Source organism: Desmodus rotundus, chromosome 10 (genome assembly GCF_022682495.2).
Source record: "Desmodus rotundus isolate HL8 chromosome 10, HLdesRot8A.1, whole genome shotgun sequence".
NCBI classification, from domain to species: Eukaryota; Metazoa; Chordata; class Mammalia; order Chiroptera; family Phyllostomidae; genus Desmodus; species Desmodus rotundus.
The window spans coordinates 56,239,387-56,264,181 of record NC_071396.1 but is presented as its reverse complement, the minus strand read 5'-3'; the positions used below and the strand labels follow the sequence as shown (position 1 = coordinate 56,264,181).

Below are 24,795 nucleotides of genomic sequence, written 5' to 3'. Positions count from 1 at the left end.
GCAAGGCCAGTGCGGTGAGCCCTGGCAGCTGAGAGGGGATGCCCAAGGTGGAAACTCGGAGTGCCCTGCTGCCAGCTGGGGTCTGGGAACAACTCTGGGGCTTGGCAGCAGCCTCAGACAATGTCTGGTCACAAACACAGACCATGTGGAAAGTAGGGACATTAACACCTGCCCCTTGACTGGATACCGAGGAGGGGTTAAAGGGAAGGTACTGGAAAACTCCTCAGGAGCCTAGAGCTGGATGGGTTTGGGGGGAAGCACCACACTGGTGTTTCCCCAAGAATGCTGCTGGTGAGAAGTGAAGTTGGGGGGGTGATAGAGAGCATTTGGGGTGGTGTATTAAGGAGCACTTTTTTATTTTAATGGATTAGTGTTTATTTTAAAGTTGATAGATATGGATATAGATATCAATATATAATCTGGCTCATCAAACTCACACTCACAATTTTATGAATAATGTTAAGGCAGATATACTCTTGCACGCTATTTCATTTTAGAGAAAAACTAAATTATGCACAGGGTCATGCAGACACAGCGAAGTTGGTAAAGGGCACACAGATGATAGAGGTTTGGAAGAATTGCAAGAGGGCCAGGGATTCTTAATTGTTTGAGGCTCATGGATCCCTATAAGAACGTGATCAAAGCAGACAATCTACCCCTTCCCTCAGAAAATATACATACTCACAAATTTAGGGTACAAATGCAAGGATTTTGTGGGTGCCCTGAAGGCCATTCCTTGACCTCTAAGGGATATACCAACCACCGATTGAGACTGAGTTATACCATGAGCTCCTCAAAGACTGGACCTGGACCATTTTCCTCCCTGTATCCCAGGCACACAGGAGATACTCAAAAAAGTCTGCTCAAGAAATCAATGAACTGTAGTTGAAATCCTCATTTTTTCCCCTCAGAGGGTCCCTGAGAGATCAATGGATTCATTCAAGATCACAAACCTAAGGCAAAAAGCCATGTCTCCTGATTCCCAGCTACCCCACTAAATGTTCCTGTCTCCCCTGCCCACCTCTGTCTCTTTAACCACCCCACAACTTCTGCCTCTTTCATGTATTCCCTCCCAAGAGTCCAGGACTTGGGATTCCAGAGTCGGAAGGAAAAGTGGAAGGTGAGAAGAAAAGGCAGTGAAAGATCAAAAACAATGTCAGATTTGGCCCTGGGCCCTGCCTCCTGACACTCCCACCCCACCCTCCCCCAAGAACTAGTGGAAGGGCTGCTCTGGTCAATAAAGGAGATAGAGAGGGCGGTGAACCCAGGGCAGCCCTCTGTGCCATTTGTCAGTGATGGCATGGAGGGAGGAGATGGGTATATAGATTTAATTTGCTCGAAGTGTTCCACCTAAGCCTCTTCCCCAGATGGCTATGAGATGCACAAAGTTTACATAAGAGACCTGTTAATGCTTCATCTCTGGGGTTAATATTTAATTAGACAGGTTTTGGGGTTTTTTTAATGCCTACTATTGCCAGAGAGACTGCTTCAGTGCTTGTCTCTCCTCTGGGATGCAGTGTTCAGACAGAATTCTGAGCCCTTCATAGTTTCCATGGAAACCCTCATCACTGGTGACTCCAGACCCGGCACAGGGGGCAGCCAAGGCCCGTGAAGACCCCAGGTGCAGAAGACTTAAAAACCTCTTGAGCCCTGGCTGGTGTGGCTTGGTGGATTGAGCACTGGTCTGCGAACTGAAAGGTTTGATTCCCAATCAGGGCACATGTTTGGGTTGTGGGCCAGGTGCCCAATTGGGGGAATGCAAGACGCAACCGATAAATGTTTCTCTCTCACATCAATGTTTCTCTCCCTCTCTTCCTCCCTCCCTTCCCCTCTCTCTAAAAAGTAAATAAAAATTAAAAATATATATATATATATTACTCAAAAAAATCTTTTAACCCCCCCCCAAACTCTTGAATCTTCTCCAAGGGCATAGTCAGAGACCACCTGGCTGACTACATACATCTGGCGTCAGGGACCTCACTATTCTGAAAGCTGCCTATCCCATTTTTGGATGATTATGATGGTGCCAGAGGCTTCCTATAGATTAAGATTAAATCACTAGCTTCTAGTGGTCTTGGTTCAACAAACTGTGGCCCTAGAGACCAAGTCCATTATGTAAGTTTCTAGCTATTCTCCTTATTTGAGCACTTATATGTAGGTAGGTACTAATGCTAAGAAATTTATATATACTTCTCATTTAATCCACACATGACCACGTGGTGGAGGTATCATTTATGTCCGCAGTTTACAAATAACCTGACCACGGCTATACTTTGAGGAAACACCAGAATGGGAAGTCCAACACACCCAGGTATGTCTGACTCAATAGCCCATGCTTTCTACTATACTGCCCCACAGATTCCCACTGCTTTCCCTCAAGAGCCCTTGAGATACTGGAAGGAAGCCCTCATGTTTACCCTCCCCTCCAGCCTCCATGAGGATTTCTTTCTAGGCTAAACATCCTCAGCCCCTCCAGCCCCAAATTACACGATATCTGCCTCCCCATCTCTAGGGCCCAACACTGGTGATTCTCCTGTACCCACATGCCATTTGCTTTAGGCCCCACTTCAAGGGGTGCCCATGACCCCACCCAGAATTCCTACTACTGTCCGGTTCAGAGTACCATGGGCCTCTTGTCCCCCCACTCAGTGAGATGGAATGAAGTTTCTGTTGATTCACATTTTGTTTAGGCTTAACTCAAATCCACGTGTATTTTGTTGCATGATCTTCTCTTTTGTTAAGCCATGTTTTCCAATCCTTTGCCTTTGCAATTACATTTGGAACTAGATATACATTTTAATTTGCATTCTTCACTATTTAAATCCCTTCTTTAAATCTGCTCCTTCATTCCAACCTCTTAAGACCTTTCAGAATTTGGTACTCATAGAATGTGTTCTCAACTCCCAGCTCTGTGCTGTTCCCAAATGGGATAATCCTGCCTTGCAGGCTTCAGAGTTGTTGGCAAATATTAAATGGAAGTGAGGGGAGAGCCCTGAAGTAAGACGTGTTTGGCTGTTGCAGGATTTTGTGCGTCCTGCCCATGCCTTCCATTCTCCTGACTTCAGTGCAGTGGTAGACAGCTGGACGCCCACAGTCAGAACCTGGTGCCTGCTGTGGTGTCTCTCTGCTATTCTGCCTCCAGCCTTTCTCCAAGGCTGAGGCACTGTACATCCTGGAAGTTGGGGAGCCTTAAAGCTTCCAAGAGCCATCCTCCATCAATGGGGCATAGGAGTCAATGGAGAAATACCTGGCTCCCCATCTTACAGAGGAAAGGTTCAGCTTAGGCACAGATTTCAGGGTTCCTAAGGGGGTCCCCAGGGAGGCTGAGCTCCAACTGTCCAGTGGTAAGCAGTGCACAAATGCAGCCTTTTGTATTAGCTTTCCTCCGTCATGTCTCACTCTCATCCTTCCTTCAGTTAGCCTTCCTGGGTCACCTACCAGAGAAAGTGCCTGCACCAGAGTCTGTTTTTGCTCTCAGGAAACAGAGATATGAAGCTGGAGGTAGCAATGAGATAGGAGTTGGATCACTCCTGTTTGATTTCAGGACATCTTTTAAAAACATTTTATATTTAAACTTTTCACGAAGAAAATAAGAGAAAATTTGGCAACTAGAGAACTGAAGGAAATCCAGCCATAATACCACCACCTTAATAAAGTGATTAGCCACCATTTTTATATGTTATATTTCCTTTTAGTCTTTTTAGGCCTATTTTAATATGAAGAGAATGACACTCTACATGCCAGTTTAAATCTTATATTTTTAACTTAATGTCTCCTCTTCTTTCTTTTGATGTTATCAAATAGTCCTAAAACTGTTCCTTTCAATAACTGTTTAATGATTAACTCTTTATTTGTCAGCCTCCCCAGTGGTCCTGATGTCTTGAGCGCTGGGCCTAGGTCTCATTTATCATCTTCTTCAGAGCTCTAGCTCAGAGTCTAGCACAGGTTCATTAAGTGTTCATTAAGGCTCATTGCACTGATGGGTGAATACACCATAGTTTACTTTGGCATTTTTGTGTGGCTCCATGCGAATTGTTTCCAAATTTTCAAGATCATCATTCATGCTGCTGTGAACATAAGGCATGGAGAACCTCTCAGAGCTTCCATCACTCCTTCCCTCCCTGCATCTATGTTGGTATAAGTCAGAACAAACTTTGGTGACCTAGTCCATGTGAAAAGTGGTAGAGCAAACAACCCAGAACAAGCCACCTTATTCCATGGGCTCTGTAGCTTACCAGCAGGAGAACTTCAACTTGGATAAACTAACCAGGCAGGTAACCCTAAACTTGCCACACTTATTGGAAATTTCCACTAAAGTTATTCCATGCTAAGTACTACTCCCTGGGGTTCCTGGAGAGGGCACATTTTCATTCCTTCCACTGCTCCCAGACCTGAGCACTCCAAGATAGACACTCACCTGCTGATGGCGCCCAGTTTTCAAATGGCTTCTAAACACTATGCCAGTGAGTAGATGATAATTCAATGATGGTAATAATAGATCAGACGTCCTTCTCACCTCTAAGGTGCCAGAGGCTTTATGGATGTCATCAATCACATGTAATTGTACAACTCTCTGAGGTAGCTCTTACTACTATCCCTCTGGAACAAATGTAGAAATGTAGACTCAGAGAGGTTAAGCATCTTGCCTGGGATTACACAGAAGAAATATAGAGTAAAATTTGTTTCATTTTATAGAATAAAATTATTTTTTGCCAAAAGTTAAATATTAACTGGCAGTACTGGTTCTATGCATAGGTGGAAAAGTCATGCATGATCAAGGGACAATATTGTCCTGACCCCAGAAATTTATCTATTACTTAATCCTGTCATAGAGCCTGGAGATGCCATCATGAACTTACCTTCTTCTGAGTCATGGCTTGCCTGCCTGCAAACAGCCCTCATGAAAGAGAAATAAAATCACCCTGGTTGGGGCTGCACGTCAAGACATTTGTACACTTTGACTTATCAACTTAAGTTAGATTGTCAGATTAGATAACTTTGTGGTTCTCAACTCTGGCTGCACATTATAAATATTATTTCTGGGGAACTTTAAAAAAAATACTATTGCCCACACCTCACCCATCCCCTCTGAGATGCTGACTCAATTGTGTAGTGCTGAGGCCCAGGAAGGCTTGAGAATCCCTGAGCCACTTGATAAGACTGAGAAAAAATGAGATGTGGAACAAGTAAGGATTTTTGAGAATGTTGATTCTGATCCAAGTAAAAAGTCAACTCCCAAGTTCAATATGTAATTAGGAAGACCCTGAAGATAAATTTTCTCTATGTGTTTGCCTTAGACCAGCCTGTTTTATTAGAATTTTATACTGGAATTCTCAGTGCTTTCTTCCATCTTCTAACTAATTATTTATATTTTTTTGGTGATGGCAAGTGGGGTCTTAGGCTCCATGCTTAGTACAGGGTTCCAAGGTCTGGCTGGGTATGATATAGGAACAGTACTGGCCAAAAATGAAACTGAGATCAAGCCAAGCAATTCATTCTGCATAGGTCTCACCATGGCAAGGGCAAGCAGAGAATCAGAAATTTTGCCGGAAACAACAGGATGGGAACTGTGGAGTCCAGATTAGAGCTAATGGGTTTTGAATGCAAGAAGAAAGAATGGCATAGAAAGGTCTATAAAGTACTGGCACTTTGACAAGGAAGGCTTTTATAGACACCTGTGCTATGACCTCAGGTAGGGAACCACTGAGGCCAGTGAGGACACTAAGTCAGATAGAAACATCTCCCATCCTCACAAGAAAATTAGCCTGGCATCTGAAGAAAGAATGATTCCCTCTGTTCACTTTTGGAAAATGAAGCATTGAATTCCACTATAGTAGTAGTGTTAAAAATAATTGATTTTGTTGCCTACTTTTTACTAGATACTGTTCAAAGTATGTATCTTATTTAATCCCCATAATAACTCTGTAACATAGTTACTACCATTTTCTAAGTGGATATGGTCAGTTGGTACTCAACATCATTTTCATCCTCTTTTAAGTATACCTTCCTGTTTTCGAGGGGCTAGAAAGCTATGAACTCATTTCCAGACTCCTTTGCAGCTAGGAGTCTAGATGTAAGATAAAATTCATGAAGCAGATGCACTCAGATTTAGATGACAGAAATTAACTGAATGGCGATTTCCTGCTATGTTTGCTGTTTTCACCTGGCAAGAAAAATATGGAGACACTGTCTCATCTCCACCTTCCAGAAGCAGCTGTGGTGGTGGTGGCAGCTGGTTTCAGTGGTCCAGTGTCCAGATAATTGCACTGGCAAATGATATTTTCCTGATTTCTGGATAGCAGCCAAGATGGTATGTTCTGAATCTCTGTTGTTCCAGTGGTGAGCTGCTGATTACTCAATAGTGACAGAAGTCAAAGCACTCATAATATTCTAGAAGTCATTCCTACATGCCTAACATACAGCCCATGTCTTCAGCCCTTCCAACATGTTTTTATGTTTTTAATTCCCAGTATTAAATCCCTCTGTGCTTCAAAACTCCTAGGGTGATTTCTGTTTCCTACACTGAACCTTTACACTGAACCTTTGCTTATTTTTTACAGATAAAGAAATTGAGGCTCAGAGCATATAAATAAATGTCCAAGGTTGTACAGCTAGAAAAAAATAGATCCAGAATTCTATACTTCATTAGACAAAAAGTGCTCCAGAGTTTAGAAGAACAAGAATGAAGAATTCACAAGCTATATTTCTAATAGATTTGACAAAGCAAAGTTCTACAAAGCCAACTTCATATACACTCTCTTCCCACTTTTAAACATATGAGTGACACTTCTGATTGCAGTAAGTGCTTAACTTAATTGGTTTGCATCCATGCCGGGACCTCTGGGAGGCCACTTACATAACTCATCCACAGGAGTCTGTCTTGCCAGTAAGCACTTGCAGAGGCCCTCACTCAATAGCCACACTAAATACCAGGGCTCTGTTCTCTACGACTAGCTACTCACCTCCCCTAATTCTTGGGGATCAGAGGAAGTAAGGGCAAGGGAATAATAGGAGCTGACACAATCTGAGCACTTCCCATGTGCCAGGCACTGCTCTGCGACTTGACATTATTTTCTGGTGTAATACTCACAACAACCCTAAGAGGTAAGTACAATTATTATCCACATATTTTACAGGCCACAGAGGCACATAGAGATGAAGTCACTTGCCCAAGTTGGTCATACAGTCAGGAAGTAGTAGAGTCTAGTTACCCACCCAAGTGCTCTCTCATTATAATGCTATTCTGCATCCCACTCATACCCAGAATGCTTTGTTTTAACTTTATGTACCATGGTAAACTACATGAAATACTCCCCTTAGTGAGTTCAGATATAAACAAACCAACAACAAATTATGAATGATGGCTTCCTTTAGGGTCAGCCCTACTGAGCCTTGCCTCATCTCAGGATGCAGCCTCCCCCAGGCCTTGTTGAGATGATGTTTCTGACTGCTCCAAACAAGCCAGGCCAGGACGTGATCCCCCCACTACGGCAGTTCATGGGACTCCATTTGTTTGCTGCAATCTCTTCTGTCAACGTGTTACAATCACCCCACGTACAATGGCTTCCCTTCCCAGGGGCACACAGGGCACAGATACGTGTAGTTGGAGCACAAATCCTCAGGTGCAGAGAAGGAAATCAAAGATATTACTAGAAAATGGTTAGACCTCACCCTCAGCAGTCTCATGAAAGCTTAACATCAGAGTAAACACCAGGCTCTCTAATTAGACAGCCCTCTTTCTCCTACCCAGTGCTTCTACCAATTCCCACTCCTCCTAGAAATAGACCTTCATGGAGGTGAACATCTTTTTAAAATTCTGTGCTACAGAGAGCCAGACTAAGATGATTCTGTCGAAATTACAAAACACTATACTTTCAAATAGCTGCTGAATTATTTAGTGACTTTACACTGTCCAAATGCTGGGCTCTTTGGGTAGACAATGTCTTAGTTTCCCTCCTATCTCTTCTGTTATGACATTCAGTAAATGGAGAGATATTGCTTTTCTTAATAATTTATAAAATAATAATCCACATTAAGGTTCAAGCTCCTCTGATAGGTTTGAGGTTTCAAATCGGGTAGTCAGAGAATAAGCAGCTCAAAATTCTCTTCTAGTTCAGAAGAATTCTCTTCTAGTAAAGTGATGGCTCCAGGCACAGTCAGGCTTAACTTTTTTGTATTTGCTTCTTTCTCATGATACTCTTTTCTTCTGCCTATAACTCTTCCTTTACTGTATTATGGTTTCTTGAACTGTGAACTCTATTTTTCTATCACCTCTTGATGTCTATCTGATTCAGTCTTACAGTGAAATAATAGGTCCTCTTGGAGACAGAAAGCAGGACACTGTGTTTTTGTCATGCACCTGACATTTTGAAGTTTCCTATTTACTTTGGCAAAGTCACTTTTTTCTTGCCTGTTTTAGAAGGAAGGGAGGGAGTGGGGGAAGAAAGAGAGACAGAAAGGGGAGAGAGGGAGAGGGAGGGAGAGGGAAAGAAAAAAGGAGAGAGGAAGAAAGGAAGGAAGAGAGGGAGGGAGGGAGGGAGGAAGGGAGGGAGGGAGGGAAAGTACTTATTTAAGACGGCCATGGGTCTGTGTGTGTATTCTCTTTTCTCCAGAGTGCACATACATTCCCTCACCTTTCTGTACAGTTCATTGCCAGGTCCATGTGAATTCAGTGACAGCTATGGAAATTATGAAGATGAACAGATATCTGCTTACCCAGGACCAGAAATTTCTAATAAGCTCTGCAACTTCCTCAAGAGCAGAGGTCCTGCCTTTTTCCTTATTGTTTCCCCAATAGAGTTCAGTACAGAACCGTTTACATCCATCCAGTAAATATTAACTCAGCACTTAAAGGTCTCACTGAGGATGTGCTGGTGAGTAAGACCTGGAGTGTCGGTACATAAACACATGTGACATGTGTGATAAGTGCTATAAAAATGGCATGGACTCAGTGCTGGGGGAGCTCGAAGGTAGGAGCTACTGACTGGCTCAGCCTGGGGAAGACGGGGAAGCCTCACAGCAGAAGTGGCAACTGAGTAAGGGCTTGAAGGATGAGTAGAATTTTTAAAAAGATTTTATTTATTTATTTTTAGAAAGAGGGGAAGGGAGGGAGAAAGAGAGGGAGAAAAACATTGATGTGTGGTTGCCTCTTGCGTGCTCCCTACTGGGGACCTGGCCCACAACCCAGGCATGTGCCCTGACCGGGAATCAAACCACTGACCTTTTGGTCTGTGGGATGATGCCCAACCCACTGAGCCACACCAGTCAGGGCAGGATGAATGGGATTTGGCCAGGCAGAGGGAGCAGCATGTGGAAGTCATGGCAGCAGCAAAGAGTTGGGCAGGATGAGGAAACATAACACCACTGAATGTTTGGAGCAGAGAATTCATGCAGAGTCTGAGTGCATGGGGTAGAGGCTCAGAAGATAGGTAGAGGGACTTGTGTGGCAGGTGGAAGACATCCTGGGCATGGTGGCCAGAGTGGGGGAAAAGAGGCACTCTCTCTCTCACATGGCTGTTGGGTGCATTCAAGGTATCGTCTTTATGGACAGCAACACAGCACTATCCATCAAAAGGAAAATGCACATCCTCTGGACCCAATGATAACATGTAGCAATTTATCTCACTGGTACTGTAAAATTTCGTGTGCATGAGGTCACTCATTACAGCACCGCTCACAAAAGCAAAAGACTGGGGGAAAAAAATCTTAATTCCATCGACAAGGACTATGGTGCCTCTCTAGAACAGAACACAATGGGCAGCTGTAAAAAAATAAAAATAATAAAAAGCACACACATGTACTGACAGGGAATAAGCTCCAAGATATATTAAGTGTAATTTTTTTTAAGTGTAAAACAGTACAGTATGCAGTTTGTTACCATCTTGACAAAAAAAGAACACATGAAAATACATATACATAAATACATATTTAGGCAGTTTGGGCAGTGGGAGCAGCTGTATCGGACAGGCAGTCCAGGTTTGCGAAGGTTCCTTGCGCGCCGCGGCCCTCAGGCACCCGGCACGCGCCCCTTCCCGCTGCCACGATGCCCAAGAGGAAGGTCAGCTCCGCTGAGGGGGCAGCAAAGGAGGAGCCCAAGAGGAGATCGGCGAGGTTGTCAGCTAAACCTGCTCCTGCAAAAGTGGAAACCAAGCCAAAAAAGGTGGCAGGAAAGGATAAACCTGCAGACAAAAAAGTGCAAACGAAAGGGAAAAGGGGAGCAAAGGGAAAGCAGGCCGAAGTGGCTAACCAGGAACCTAAGGAAGATCTACCTGCAGAAAACGGAGAAACTAAAAACGAGGAGAGTCCAGCCTCGGATGAAGCAGGAGAAAAAGAAGCCAAGTCTGATTAATATCATATATCATGTCTTATCAGTGGTCCCTGTCTCCCTTCTTGTACAATCCAGAGGAATATTTTTATCAACTATTTTGTAAATGCAAGTTTTTTAGTAGCTCTAGAAACTTTTTTAAGAACGAGGGAATTCCACCTCATCCCAGTTTTTTAAGTGTAAATGATTTTTTTTAAGAGGTGAAATCATTTGCTGGTTGTTTATTTTTTTGTACAACCAGAAAATAATGGGATACTGAATATGGGAGGCTTTGATTGTCTTGGGTGCCGGCTAAACATTCCATAGATGGGGGCAGCTTTTATATCCTATAATACAAAGCATACTAAATGGCAATTTGGAGTCAGTTGTGCATTTACTATGTCTCGAACATTTTAAATTGCTTCTCATATTTTTGGTAGAAGTGTTTCCTAAAGAAAACCACTCCTTGATCTTGGCTCTCCCTGTCAGAATTCTGTGCACTCTGTAACATCTTTGTTGTGATAGTCCAGTTTCCTAGTAACCTTGTTAATGTGCTGTGAAAGATTGGAAATTCGATTATGTAGTATATATATTAAATTGTGAATTAGTTGGGCTTTGATGTAACGGTGCATCAACATTTGTAGATATTGGTACTTGGTACTCTATTAAGGAAATTAGTCCCCAAATTTTAAGCTGGAAAGTCACTGGAATAACTTCAGAAAAGAATCATAACTACATCACTTTATATTTTTGGTACATATGTTAAGAATTGTGTACAAATTGAAATGTCTGTGTACTTTAGAACAACCAATAAAATCTCACTTAATGAAAAAAAATACATATTTATATGCACTTACAGATATACACAAGTAAATACATGCTTATAATTAATGAGGCACCTCTGGAAAGAAACACAAGAAATTGACAATAGTGCTCGGTGGCTGAGAAGAGAAGTAGAAGGGGGACTTTTCACTCTGTACCATTTCACCTCTTCCATTTTCAACCATGCGAATGTACCATCTGGTCAAATAAACTTAACACAATTAAAACTTTCAAAAAAGAGGTACAACATAATCAACAGGTTTTTTTGGAAGGTGACGACTGTGTGGAGGGACTGTGTGGAGCAAGAGGAAAGAGATCAGAGGCAGGAGGAGGGGGCTACTGCACCGTCCAACCATGAGGCAGTGAAGCCCCAAATTCGGCAAAGTGAGCATGGAGAAAGGGCACAGATTTCAGGTGTCATTTGGGAGTGAGGTTACCAGTACCTTATTCTGAGCATTTACTATGTGCCAGGCACTCTATACACATCAAGTCATTTAATCCCCCCTACCAGCATCAGAGATTTTATTTGCCCCACTTTACAGATGAGGAAACAAAGCTTAGAGAGGTTAAGTGGCTTATCAAGAGTCACACAGGTTGAGTAAATGGTAGAACCAGGATTCAAAGCCCTGCCCCTGTACCACTCTGGGGGCTTTTGTAACATCAGAGCAAGTGACCAGCTCTGGGAGCAACTTGCTGTGAATAGAAAAAAGAAGGAACCTCAGAGACAGCATGGAAGACTTCCAGCATCTCTTTAAGACCTTGAGCTCCTGAGGCCATGAATGGCTCATGTACGCTGATCTGTGCTGGAAACCAGGGTGATCCTTGAGGGGCAGATGGTTCCAATGTCCTGAAAGTGACTCTGAAACAATGTCAGGTGCATGACTCTTAAGTCCAGGCCTAAGATCCACTGAAGCCAGAGGCTCCATAAGACACACCACCCCCATCCCATCCCAGGGGTTCAGCTCACTGGTTCCTGGGGGCCTGCTAGGGTGAGATATGCTCTCCCTCCCCAGCATCAAGTGCTAGAAAGGGGTTCCCCTGGGTGCTGCTTAGCTACACCGGGCTCCATATCTTCCTTTCCCATCTCCCTGCGGTACCAAGTGTGTGACTATTGATTTCCTCCTGCATTTGTTTTTGTTATCCATTATTTATGGGATCATTTTCCAGCCTTTGTGCATGAAGGCAAATTTTGTGTAAAAATCAATTGAGTGAGCACCGCCGATGGCTTGTTGCATTTTCTTGGCTTTCATCTCTGAAGCCCCAGTTCTCCTGAGAAGCAGAGCAGGATATCAGGGAGCACACCAGAATGGGAAAGGGAGGTGAGAGATGATGCAGGGTACAAAAACCTGCCTTTCCATCTCTTTGGGTCCCTGGAACAGTCATGTTGAGCTCACCTGGGAGTCTAGGTAGGGATTAATGTCTTCCTGTCCTGATCTGACCTCGGCTTCCCTTGCTCATATGCTGGGCTGCAGAATGGATAACGGTTCATACAGATTTATTTCAATGTAGAAATCCACAGGACTCTCCAGGATCAAGGCTTGGGGACCTGCTCTCTAGGGGCTTCACCTGAAGATCCCAAGGAAGTCACCCTGAAGGATTAGAGTGAAAGAGTGTGCTTAAGGACAGGGCTGACATCTCATAATTGCCTGCCATTACATTGGGTTGGCCAAAAAGTCCCTATGGTTTTTTCCATAAAATAAAAGACATGTTTCATTTTCACCAATAACTTTATTGATTTGTATATTTTTAGTATGTTAGCTATCTCCCATGTGACATAACATTGATTGTTCTCAATTAATGTTGCAATTTGATCTCTATCCACTTTAACTGGTCTACCCAACCGTGGGGCATTGTCCAGTACAAAACTTCTGGAGAAATCTCCAGCACAAAACTTCCCAAACCACTTTTGACATGTTCCATCAGTCACAGCACCTTCTCCATACACTGCAAAAATCTTTTTGTGTGTGTTTCAGTTGCATTTTTACCTTTCTTGAAACAATAAAGCATAATATGCCGAAAATGTTTATTTTCTCCTATCTTCAATATTAAAATGGCTGCACAAGAATTCACCAATTTTGATGTTTTTTTAAATGCATGCTGATATAACAGCTGTCACAATACAATCTAACAAAATTGTTTCAAATGAAGTTAAGGACAACTAAGTGCTACTAGAGCCATCTTACAGAAAAAAACAAATTTTTTGGCCAACCCAATATATGTCAGGCTAAGCACTTAACAAACATTCTTTTTTTTAATCCTCATTCGAGGATATGTTTTTATTAATTTGAGAGAAAGAAACATCAATATGAGAGACAAACATTCATCAGTTGTCTCCCATAGGCACTTTGACCAGGACTTTCGGTATGTGCCTTGACCAGGAATGGAACCCACAGATTTTTGTGTATGGGACAATGCTCCAACTATGTAACCCAGCCAGGCCAGATATATTCTTATTTGAGCTTCAGCACAGCTGGTGAGGTAGGAAGGGTATAAAGGAAGGACTGAGGGATTTGGTGTCAGAAAGTCCTAGTTAACATCCCTACTTGGTCCCTTGCTAGCTGTGTGTCCTTGGGTAAGGTTTTACATTCTCTGTGCCACAGTTTTCTCTCATATAAAATGGGGATAATATTAGCGCTTACCTTAAATAAGGTCCTGCATTTAAGGCTAGGAGACTGGCTCATGGTAAGAACTCAGGAAATAAAAGGGTCCTCACCTTAAATGTCACTTATACAGACAGCCCATCCCTTTTATCCCCAGCTGAAGTGGGTACTCCCAGCCCTGGCAGTTACTGTCCCTCATGGGTATGTCACAATTTGCCTCTCTCTAAATTACTGTGCTAGGCCTGTTGCTCCCCTTGCCCCAGTTAAAACAGAAGTTCCACAAGAGTAGGCATCTTGAGTGTCTTTGTTCGAAGCACTTACATGGCACAGAGTGCTCAACAGGTGTCAGTCACTATGATCATCATTCTCAAGTTCTTGTTTTCTTTTTAAAGTTATATGGCATTATTTATTTATTTATTTATCCTCACCTGAAGACATGCTTATTGATTTTAGAGAGGGGGGAAGGGACAGAGAAAGAGAAGAAGACAAATATTGATGCAAGAGAGAAACATCAATTGGTTGCTTCTTGCATGCACCCCTGACAAGGACTCAACCTGAAACCCAGGCATATGTCCTGACTGGGAATCGAACTTGCAACCTTTCATTTTACAAGACGATGCCCAAGCAACTGAGCCACACCTGCCAGGGCTCATTTTCCAAGTAGGGGCAGAAATGGGACCTGCCCAAGATCACAGAACCAGTGAGTGGCACAGAGGGCATTCACATCCAAGTCTTTCCGACTCCAAACCCATCCTCTTTCTGCTCTCCTACTTTCAAGTTGCCATGAGGTCAAATTCAGGTTAGTGGTTGACTAAGCTAGACACTGGCAAGGTGTCTCCTGGGGAGCTGCTCCCTCTGCTGCATCTTCTTCACTTTTCTACCTGCTTTTACAGTTGGTGGTGGCCAGGACTGGGGCTACCTTTCTTAGCAGGTGCTTCTGATTAGGAATCAGTCCTCAAAGATAGGTCATTCTCCATGTTCTAGGGCCTTGAAGTTGCTCCAGGGCCAGCCGACCCGCACTCCGCACTGGGTACAGGACAGGTTTCTATAGGGTACAATGTTGTTGAAGGGACAGCTATCTCTGCACAGGATGAGGTGGCACAGAAATTCCAGCTACTCTGTTCCAGGCTGCATCTCAAATGGCTTTTTTGGTAAAACTTGTCATGGTTTTACCATTCTCCAAACAACAGGTTGCCTGGGCCACACAGTATTTCTCATTCACCCAAAGTCTTGTCTAATAAGATTCTGTCTTATGTCTCTTGAATGAGAATGAGTTGTTCTCTGTTTGAAGGGGATTTCTAAAACCAGAAGGCGCAGGGTTTGCTGGGGGGAGTTTCTGTGGGCCACAGAGTTTCTTACAAGTAAAAATCCACAAGTTTCTACCTCAGCATTTTCTAGGACTGAGGTATCACCCAAAGATCACCCAAGGAGGTATATGATTCAAAGAACAGACAAAGCATTCAGAAGTCCTTTAGAAGCCTCTAGAAGGTCTAAGAACTGCCTAAGATTGGGAAATATCTGGGACAGGAAAGACCTAGAAAAGATCCAGGAGACCCTGGAAGACATCCCAAACCAAGGGTTGGGAAACGATGGCCTACAGACCAAACCCAGCCCACTGCCCATCTGTACAGAGTGTTACAGGAACACAGCCATGCCCGTTTGTTTATGCATTATCTATGGCTGCCTCTGCACTATGGTGGCAGAGTTAAGTAGTTCACCAAAGCCTAAAATATTGATCATCTGCCCCACAGAAAAAATATGCCACATTGTTTTCAAACTTGGTTCTAAGGAACAGTAGGACCCCTTAAGACAGAGGTGTCAAACTCATTTTCACCAGCAGCCACATCAGCCTCATGGTTGCCTTCAAAGGGCTGAATGTAATTTTAGGACTGTATAAAAGTAACTACTCCTTAACAGTTAAGCAAGAGCTCGGCACTGCTGCCAGGTAGAAACAAGGTGCCAGGCCAGAAATGGACCACAGGCCTTGTGTTTGTCACCTGTGCCTTAAGACGATGGAGGCAACAAGAAAAAAAAAAATAGGACAGGGGTCATTCCTTGGTCAAATATGTTTGAGAAATGCTTCATTCTAGATTTCGCTCCTGGAAATACACAATTTATTTTAACTTATGACTTCGAAGAGTTCTGCAGTTAAAACAAACAGCAGCAACAACAATAAAACCTCTTTGAAAATTTCCAAAAATTATTTTACTTGTCAATGAGGTACTTTTTTTTGATGAAACCAATATTTTGTGGGTTACCAGTAGTGTGTGGTTCAAAATGATAAATATCTATGTAGCTCATTGCTTCCCATTTCAGTCATTTGTATGATCTTTATATTTGCCATATGTATATACTACCCTTATACTACTTATTAAATGTAATTACCAAAAAATAAATATAGCCTTAGCTGGTGTAGCTCAGTGGATTGAGCACCAGCCTGTGAACCAAAGGGTCACCAGTTCAATTCACAGTCAGGGCACATGCCTGGGTTGCAGGCCAGGTCAGGTTCCCAGTAGGGGACAGGCAAGAGGCAATCACACATTGATGTTTCTCTCCCTCTCTCCCTCCCTTCCCCTCTAAAATAAATAAATAAAATCTTTAAAATATATATGATATAATCTCTTTTTTATTTCTTTTTTATTTATTAATTTGAGAGAGAGACAGACAGATATCAATTTGTTGTTCCACTTATTTATGCATTCATTGGTTGATTCCTATATGTGCCTGAACTGGGGACTGAACCCACGACCTTGGTGAATCAGGACGATGTTCTGATCAACTGAGCTACCTGGCCAGGGCTTTAATTTAATCTCTTTTTAAACTGGGTCTCAACTGGGCAACAATATCCATGAAATCATGGGCTTTATGCGCCTGTGTGTGTCTGTGTGAGTGTGTGTGGAAGGGGTATAGCTATAAAAATAGACATATTTTGCCCTGGCTGGTATGGCTCAGTGGATTGAGCACCAGCCTGCGAACCAAAGGGTCACCAGTTCTATTCCTGGTCAGGGCACATGCCTGGGTTGCAGGCCAGGTCCCCAGTATGGGATGTGAGAGAGGCAACCACACATTGATATTCTTCTCCCTCTCTTTCTCCCTCCTCTAAATATAAATAAATAAAATCTTTTTTAAAAAATAGATGTTTTCCTGTGTACCCACTTAATTATTCATATGTCACCAATGGAGAGAAACACTTTGGGTTATATTGGTTTATCCTGCTAAAATGACCCCAGTACCCAATTCCAATGAGGGGGCAGGTCTCCTCCCACCAAGCAATGCTTTGATAACAGCTGGGTGTCGTACAAATCAACTCGATTCTGACACTACCTGGAAATAGCATCAGATCCCACAGGTTAAAGGGCTCAGTCCTTCAAGAGTGCTCCACCCCACTTCAGTCGCCAGTCAAAAGTCCAGTTGTCACCTGTGTTTCTGACCAACTATAGATCAGGAGTTCTCACAACCCCCTCCTTGGGTTCAATTCATGTGCTAGTGCAACGCACAGATCTCAGAGAAACATTTACTGACTAGATTACTGGTTAATATAAAAGGCTAGAACTCAAGAACAGTCAGATGGAAGAGATGCATAGTGCAAGGTATGGGGAAAGGGTATGGGGTTTCTGTGTCCTTGCCAAGTGAACCCCTCTCACCAGGTCTCCATGTGTTCACCAAACTGGAATCTCTCTGAACCATCTCTTTTGTTGAGTTTTTATAGAGGCTTCATTACACAGGAGTGATTGATTATATCACTGGTCATTCACAACTGATTCAACCTCCAGTCCCTCTCCACTTCCAGGATGTCAGGAATGTGGTAGGCGGGGGCTGCAAATGAAAGTGGCAACCCTCTAGTCACATAGTTGGTTCTTCTGGCAACCAGTCCCCATCCTTAAGGCTCAGTCCAAAAGTCACCTCATTCACATAGCAAAATACATCTTTATGTCTTCATCACTTAGGAAATTCCAAGGGTTTTAGGAACTCTGTGCCAGAAACAGGATGAAAATCAAATATATATTTCTTATTACATCACATTATCAAATCTACACTGCCTACTTTTGTAGCCACTAGCCATAGGTGACTTCTAAATTCAAATGAACTTAAATTAAATAAAATTTTCAGTTTTTTAGTCACATTAACCACATTGCAAGTCTCAATAGCCACATGGAGCTAGTGGCTATCATACTGGACAGTGCAGATATGCAACCTTTCCATAACCGCAGAAAGTTTGAGTGGACAGCACTAGACCTTTCTAGAATCTTTTAAAACTACTCAGCATTGTTACCTCAGTCACCATCCCCACCCCTACCCAATGTTGTATAACTCTCCCAGCAAACTCTGAGTATAGCTATTGGGGTCAAAGCCAACACTCTCTCTTTACCTTATCTCCTCACTAGTCTACTCCTCCCCCCACCTCTCTCTCTCTCTCTCTCTCTCTCTCTCTCAGACACACACACACACACACACACTCCACTGCCAACAGTTTGCACCTCTTTGTCTATACAGAAGGATCCAGGGCTGCCCTCCTGGATCCAAGGACCAGTCTAGAAGTTTCCTGGGCAACACTGATTTGGGAGTTTTCTCATTCTGGGCCACAGGCTTCCAAAATGCAAAAGAAGATTGAATTTGATGAGCTGTTACAAATTGGTGGTCTGTGAGGTCAGTCTGGCTTACACGGGTGTTTAGTTTGGCCTATCTGATTTATTTTGAAACTTTTCTTTGAAGGAAAGAGACAAAAAGATATCACATTTTAGATTTCCAGCTTCTCTTGAAAAAAATTCAGAAGATTTGCTCCCCTGGGCTCATAGCCCACCTGGCAGTGACTGGCTGATAATGAATAACTTCTGCCCCTTGTAGGCCAGGTGTGGACCCTCTAATTCACCACAGTGGGCACCATTCTGCAGCCCTGTGTGTGGCTCATTGTTTCATTTACATGGCCTTGTAGCACTTGAGTCTGTTATTCTGAATTGGATAATCTCAGAAGTGCTATCAGTTACTTTCTATCTATGACTTTAAATAAGTGAGTGGCTCTCCTCAGGGATAGTGTGGTGGTTCTTGGGACTGAGGAGGTAAGTAGGTACCATGTGGAGTCATGAATAGGAATGAATTGGTTTTCAAAGACTGTTCAGTCCCTGTGATTGGAAACTCCATCTATTGACAAAGTTGAAGAGTTTGGGGCTGGTCTAATATTTTCCTAAATCTAGAATCTTCAAGCCTATGACATCTTATTGCCAAGATAAAACATACTTGGTCTTTAGAGATATAGTAATTAGATTTTGAGGAGGTCACAGATCATTTTGAGAGTTTTATAAAAGCTGTGGACTTAGTAAGGTTGGGAATATACAAATAAAGAGACATTACTTTGCATATAGTTTCAGGAGGGTACAAAGTCTCCCTCCACTAAAGCACATCCCTGGCTCTCCCAGGAATCCTCAGACCTTGGTGTAGAACCCAAGATCTGGAGATTTCCAGTCAAAGCAGGAGAACGGGCCCATGCATCAGCTCCATTCTCTCCCAAAATCAACCTTAAAATGACCATTAAAGGATATTGAAAGCATGACCCTACAGGGACAAAGAGCATGAGAAAGGAGACAATTGAAAAAAAAATGTTTTTTGGACCCTGGAAAGCAAACAGATAGAGGTAATTCATTTAATAGAATTCAAGAAAGCTGAGTCCTTAGCCAGCAGTGGAAAAAGCTGATAAGCAACCAGAAATGCATAGCAGATTCACTAAAAACTTGAGAAGTGATAGCACCACACATCTCTGGAAGGGGGACTTAAGATAAGGGTGCAAATGGTTGGGAGTTTGTTGAGGAAGCAGTTAGTAATGTAATAACTACATACTGTGTCAGATGAAGGTACTAGATGTATTGGGGAGATCACTTCATATGTTATATAAATATCTAGCCACTATGCTGTACACCTGAAACTGATATAATATGGCATGTCAACTGTAGTTAAATATTAAATTGTAAATATCTATAAAAGAAGCAATTAGATTCTCACCCACTTGGCACAGGTAGGCAACTGCTTCTCCCAAACCTAGCAGAATACTGGTAATTTACTCACTGAGCAAATAAATGTAAGTCATTGTGTTTGGGACACCAGCCACAGAGAAACTAAATAAGATTTTACATTCTAAATGTTAAAGCCCCTTCCTTCCCCCTGTCCCTTGGCACCTTGAAACTGGGCAGCCATACATACATCATCCAACCAGGAAATTGAGACATTCTTCTCTGGAAACATACCCAGAAAAAAAACAAAAAACAAACAAACAAACAAAACAAAAACTATTATTAGGGAGCTCCAAGGATACAGCCCAGCCGGGTCACTCTCATTATAGAAAACCAAGGTAAACAAGGCCAACTCTTATGCACCTAGTTCTCACTAAACCTTTTACCCAATTAACTCACCAGAATACAATACAAGGCACAGAGACCAAAACAGTCATATTGAAAACAAAAGCACTTTGGGGGGAGCAAACTCTGAGAAATAAGAAGTATAAATATTATTACTAATATTAGGGATATAACTCAGAGATATAACTAACAAATAGCATCCAATAGACAAAAAGAACAAAAAGATTTTTAGAATTGTTTTGTGATAGGAGCGATAAAAAAACTCAATAGAAGGGTTGAAATACAAAATTTAGGAAGACGGCCATGGTTTAGGGAGGTTCATGCCTCCCATGAGTAACTCAGATATGAATATCCCATGTGCAAATGGAGCAGTTACTCCTGCAAGACAACTGAGGGCTGAATGAAGAGCTTCTGACAACAAAGAGAAAGATACCCAAGAGAGAAGGGTGAGGAACCATGGGAGCTTGGGGCGTCTGCTGGGCCTGCGGAGCCAGTGAGTGCCATTGCATCCCCCTCCACTTCCTAGGGCAGAGGAAATCCTATACTGAGGCTCTGGCCTACCTGCAAGACCACAGCAGCTTGTTCCAGCTACACTGCCTGGAGCCTTTTGCTTCCTGAACACAGAGAGCAAGTGGGAACCACAGGTTGTCATCACAACGACCTGGCCTCCCTCTGGGAGTGGTCTGGCCCAGCAGGCCAGTGCCTCAAGGTCCCAGAGCACCTGCCCAGCTCCAAGTGCCTTCCCAAAACTACCAGGCACAGAAAGCCTGCACAACCACACTGATCCACTTTCTCTACAGCAAACAGAGACTTTATAGAGAAGCCTGGGGAGCTACAGGAGCTCTGCGGGGACTGCGGAATCATCTGGGCTGGAAGTTGAAGGTGAGCACCATTTTTTATGTCCCCTCCACCCCTACAGGTGGGTTGGGGCTATATCCAGGTACTCTGGCCTACCTGCAAGGTCACTGCAACTTGTTCCCAGATGTATCTCCTGAGCCCATTTTGGCCCCAAACAAAAGGAGCAAGCAGGATCAACAGAGTATTATTACAGGCACCTGGCCTCCCCACCTGGAGTGGCTCCGGGCTCTGTGGGCCAGTGCCCGGAAACCTTAGACACCCAGCGGGCTCCTACTGGCCCGCCCAAACCACTGGGCACGCACAGTCTGTACAGAGGCCGCTTCTACCTGAGGCCACTGCTCCAACATTGGGAGAGACAGCTGTTTTGTCTAATTCATATAAACAAACATAGAATGTCAAACAACTAGTTCAGCCTGAAGCAGGTCAAAAGGCTCCTGCAGAGATTTCTTGAAGAAGACTAAACTTATAGAACACACTGTGTGTTTGGAAGTTGGGAGAGGATAAGATCTACATAAATGGGGAGAATTTGGGGCTTATTAATTAAAAAAAACAGAGTAAATGAAACAAAGGAGAAAAAGCAGTAATTATTAATGATGCATAAAGGAAAAGTAACGGTACTTTTTACATGGTTAGACAATAAATGTTGTTTGAGAGTAAAATATATGAACACTAAATATCGACCTGACCAAAATTAAGATGTAACTATATCAGAATGTATAAGGAGATTAAAATTGACGTTGGGAATGAGTGCGGGCTACATTCTTACCTCATCGCAGGGAAGGGAATAGATAATGCCCACAACTGACTGGTCAGGAGGCAGCAACATAAACATGGTATGTAGAGAGAGGGAGGGCAACAGCCAAAGGATCCACTAAAAGGGCTGCAAGTGCCTGCCCTGGGGAAGCAGGGTATGAGGAGAGAGGGACTGGACGGTAGCTCTCTATCATACCAAGATTCGCTAAACTATTTGAACCTTTAACCTATGCACACACATAACTTTGGTTTTAAAAATAAATTAAAAAGAAGAGAAATCCTGCTCTGATTCTTGGGAAAAACAGAAGCATAGCCTACTTCCTAATTACCCATCCTTCTTGGTCCTAGAATGCAACCTGCTCTCCCTTGGTGGCATCCAACCTCTTATCCTTCAGGAAGAAGCAGGTCTTCTTATACTCCCCTCCCCCATCCTATGAAACCATTTAAACTGCGTTTAAACTCTGAAGAGTCCAGCTACATACAGGCCATCAGTAGGTTTGTGCTGGAGAAGATTTGTCCATCTCATCAGGTCATGTACAGAGAGAAGGGCCACATGCAAGCTGGATCCATGCGATGGTGACCAACAGGGAGACAGAGAGAGTAATTCCATCAGTGTCGTGATCTAGTATGGTTGCCAGGGACACACATTTTCCTCTCCAGTTGACTGTTACCTCCTCCTGTCATTAAAAAAAAATCATAGTCAAGTTCCATCACTTGGTGCCAACCAATGTTAAGCTAAATCACAGGGCTTTGCTCTGAGTGGTATAGCTCCGTTGGTTGGAGCATCATACTGCAAAGCAAAAGGTTGCCAGTTCAATTCCCAGTCAGGGCACATACCTGAGTTGCAGGTTGGGTCCCTGACTGATGTTTCTTTCCTTCTCTTTCTCCCTCCCTTCCCCTCTCTCTAAAAGTAAATAAAATCTTTAAAAATAAAATAAAGTAAAAAATAAGTCACAGGGCTTCAGAGGTTATTGTTTATCTCTTCTTTTCAGCTTCCATGACTTTTCTCTCTGAAGAGGAAAGGGGGAGGAAAAGAATAGTATTCACAGGTTATATAGTATGCCAACAGAACTATTCATAAAAGTTGGGACTAGTTCCCAAACACTACAGAAGGTCAAGGTCAAGTTAACTGTCAGTACCTAACAAACAAATCGGTCCTGAGTCCCCGGAATGAGATGTTACTAGTGTGGGCTCAGTTTGAGTGTGAGCTCCATGTGGGCAGGCACTGAGTCCTGAGTTCTCTGCTGGGCCTGTTACAAAGTAATAACATCACAAATACTTGTTGAATTAACTCATTATATTTCTAGACCTCAGCTATTTCTGATAAAACCAGGCATCTACACAGAAATCAAGAGACCCCATTTTTCTCCAGTATTTTTAGTCCACCTGAACTACAGAATGAGAATAAGTAAATAAGCAAGGTTCAGGCTATTCATAATCACTTTTATAATTGTATCTATTTCATGTTGGGTCAAATGAAGATCTTCACAGGCTTTAAACACTGAATACTTTGTGTTACTCCTTCTCCTATATGAAATTAAAAACACTATCTGGCTGGTCGAGAAGATGGTGGCGAGATAGGTGGGAGTGGAGTCCACTTCCCCTCAACACCAGTGAAACATCTAGCTGATCTGAGGAGCAGAGCGAACAGCCAACGGTATTCCAGCATATATGAAGATCGGAGACCAAAGATAGAGGACATTGAAAGCTCTGACGGTAAGAAGAGTGCTTAAGGACAATAAGGTCCCTGGGACCAGCGCGGGGACCAGGATGGCTGAAGCCCGGCCCGGGCCGAGCGTCTGCTGCAGGATTCTTGGGAGAGAGCCAGGCTGGGCTGTGTGAGCAGCCAGGTGCTTGTTTGGACCAGGGGGGCTTGAATAGGAAGAATTTCTCAAAAAGAAAAAGAAAATAGAGGCACTCAGCGGCTAGTTAGAGAACTCTCCGCAGCAGCCTCGGCCTCTGGCGCCCCTCCCCCCCTCAGCCCCTGGACTGTGAACATGGGATAAGCAGCCCCTGCGCTCTCCTGAAGCCCGGTTGTGCGCACCCAGATTAGCGGACTGGGGGCCCACACCTGAAACCCCAGCTGGCCGCCCACACCTGAAACCTCGGGTGGGTGCGCACTGGGAGCAGAGGCTAGCTGCCCCACACACAGGCCCAAGGCATCAGACCTACCAGCAGCATGACTAAGGCCCAAAGCGGCGGACCCACCCACGCCGAACCACTCAGGCCCAGAGGGGCGGACCACCCGGGCCGAGCTCCACCCAGGCCCAAAGCAGCAGATCGGCTGATCAATGGCCTGGCTGCCTGCGAGCCACCACACCTAAAAGCACCGGTTCTGAACAACTCCTACCTAGCCCCTGCGCACAGAGCCCTGCAGGGCCTGCTGACTCTCTAGGACTAAGGCAGAACACCCACCAGAGGGGAGCTGCAGGGTTAGGGGAGACTGCATTCCCTGGAAAGACTCCACCCAGTAGGGGGCTGAACTACCCCATAACAGCACTGACAGTCCCTAGCATCTAAGACAGCAAAGAGCAAGAAGGGGGAGTGTGAGTTGCCCCTAACGGGTGCAACTCAAGGACAGCACAACTGGTGAACTAAAGGCCTAGGGGTGAGCAGAAGGACCCTGAGGAACTGGACTAGAGGCTGAACAACAGCGAAGAGTGTGGCTCAGGAAGGGAGAAAAGTGAAACCAACCCTTCCAACCACCCCCTCCCAGTTCCACAGACAGGAAGACCAGCAGAACTAAACTGACCAGTTTAAAGCCAGCAGAAGACTTTTTTCTTTTTCTTTCCTCCTTTCCCCCTGAATTCCTTCTTCCTTCCTATCCTTCTTTCTTTTTTTATTCCTTCTTCATTCCATCCTTTACCTTTCCTATTCCTTCTTCCTGCCTTCTTTTATTTATTCTTTTGTTTTAATTTTTGTTAAAATTCCTTCTTATCTTGCCTCCGATCTTTCTTTATTCCTTCTTCCTTCCTTCCTTTCCTTTTCTATTCCCCTTTTCCCTCCTTCCCTTCTTTTTTTTTTCTTCTCTCCCCCCCCCCCCACCTTTTCTCTTTTTCCCACAGGTGAGACAATAAAACCCGGAGTGCTGAAAAGGCCGGAGTTAGACCGT

General features: G+C 43.6%; 1 long non-coding RNA gene and 1 pseudogene across 2 annotated transcripts in view; one reads left to right on the top strand and one right to left on the bottom strand.

Annotated features, from left to right (window-relative positions):
* LOC123478144 (uncharacterized) overlaps window positions 1–22,349 on the bottom strand; it is a 78,895-nt gene extending 56,546 nt beyond the window's left edge. The window contains exon 1 of the long non-coding RNA XR_006653276.3: window positions 22,166–22,349. This is a non-coding gene — a long non-coding RNA (uncharacterized lncRNA). The remainder of the gene's footprint in view (window positions 1–22,165) is intronic.
* Window positions 9,938–10,674, top strand: LOC112318151 (non-histone chromosomal protein HMG-14 pseudogene; annotated as a pseudogene). The gene has a single exon (XR_011650513.1). The product of XR_011650513.1 is annotated as a non-histone chromosomal protein HMG-14 pseudogene (transcript).
* Window positions 22,350–24,795: the final 2,446 nt, after the last annotated feature.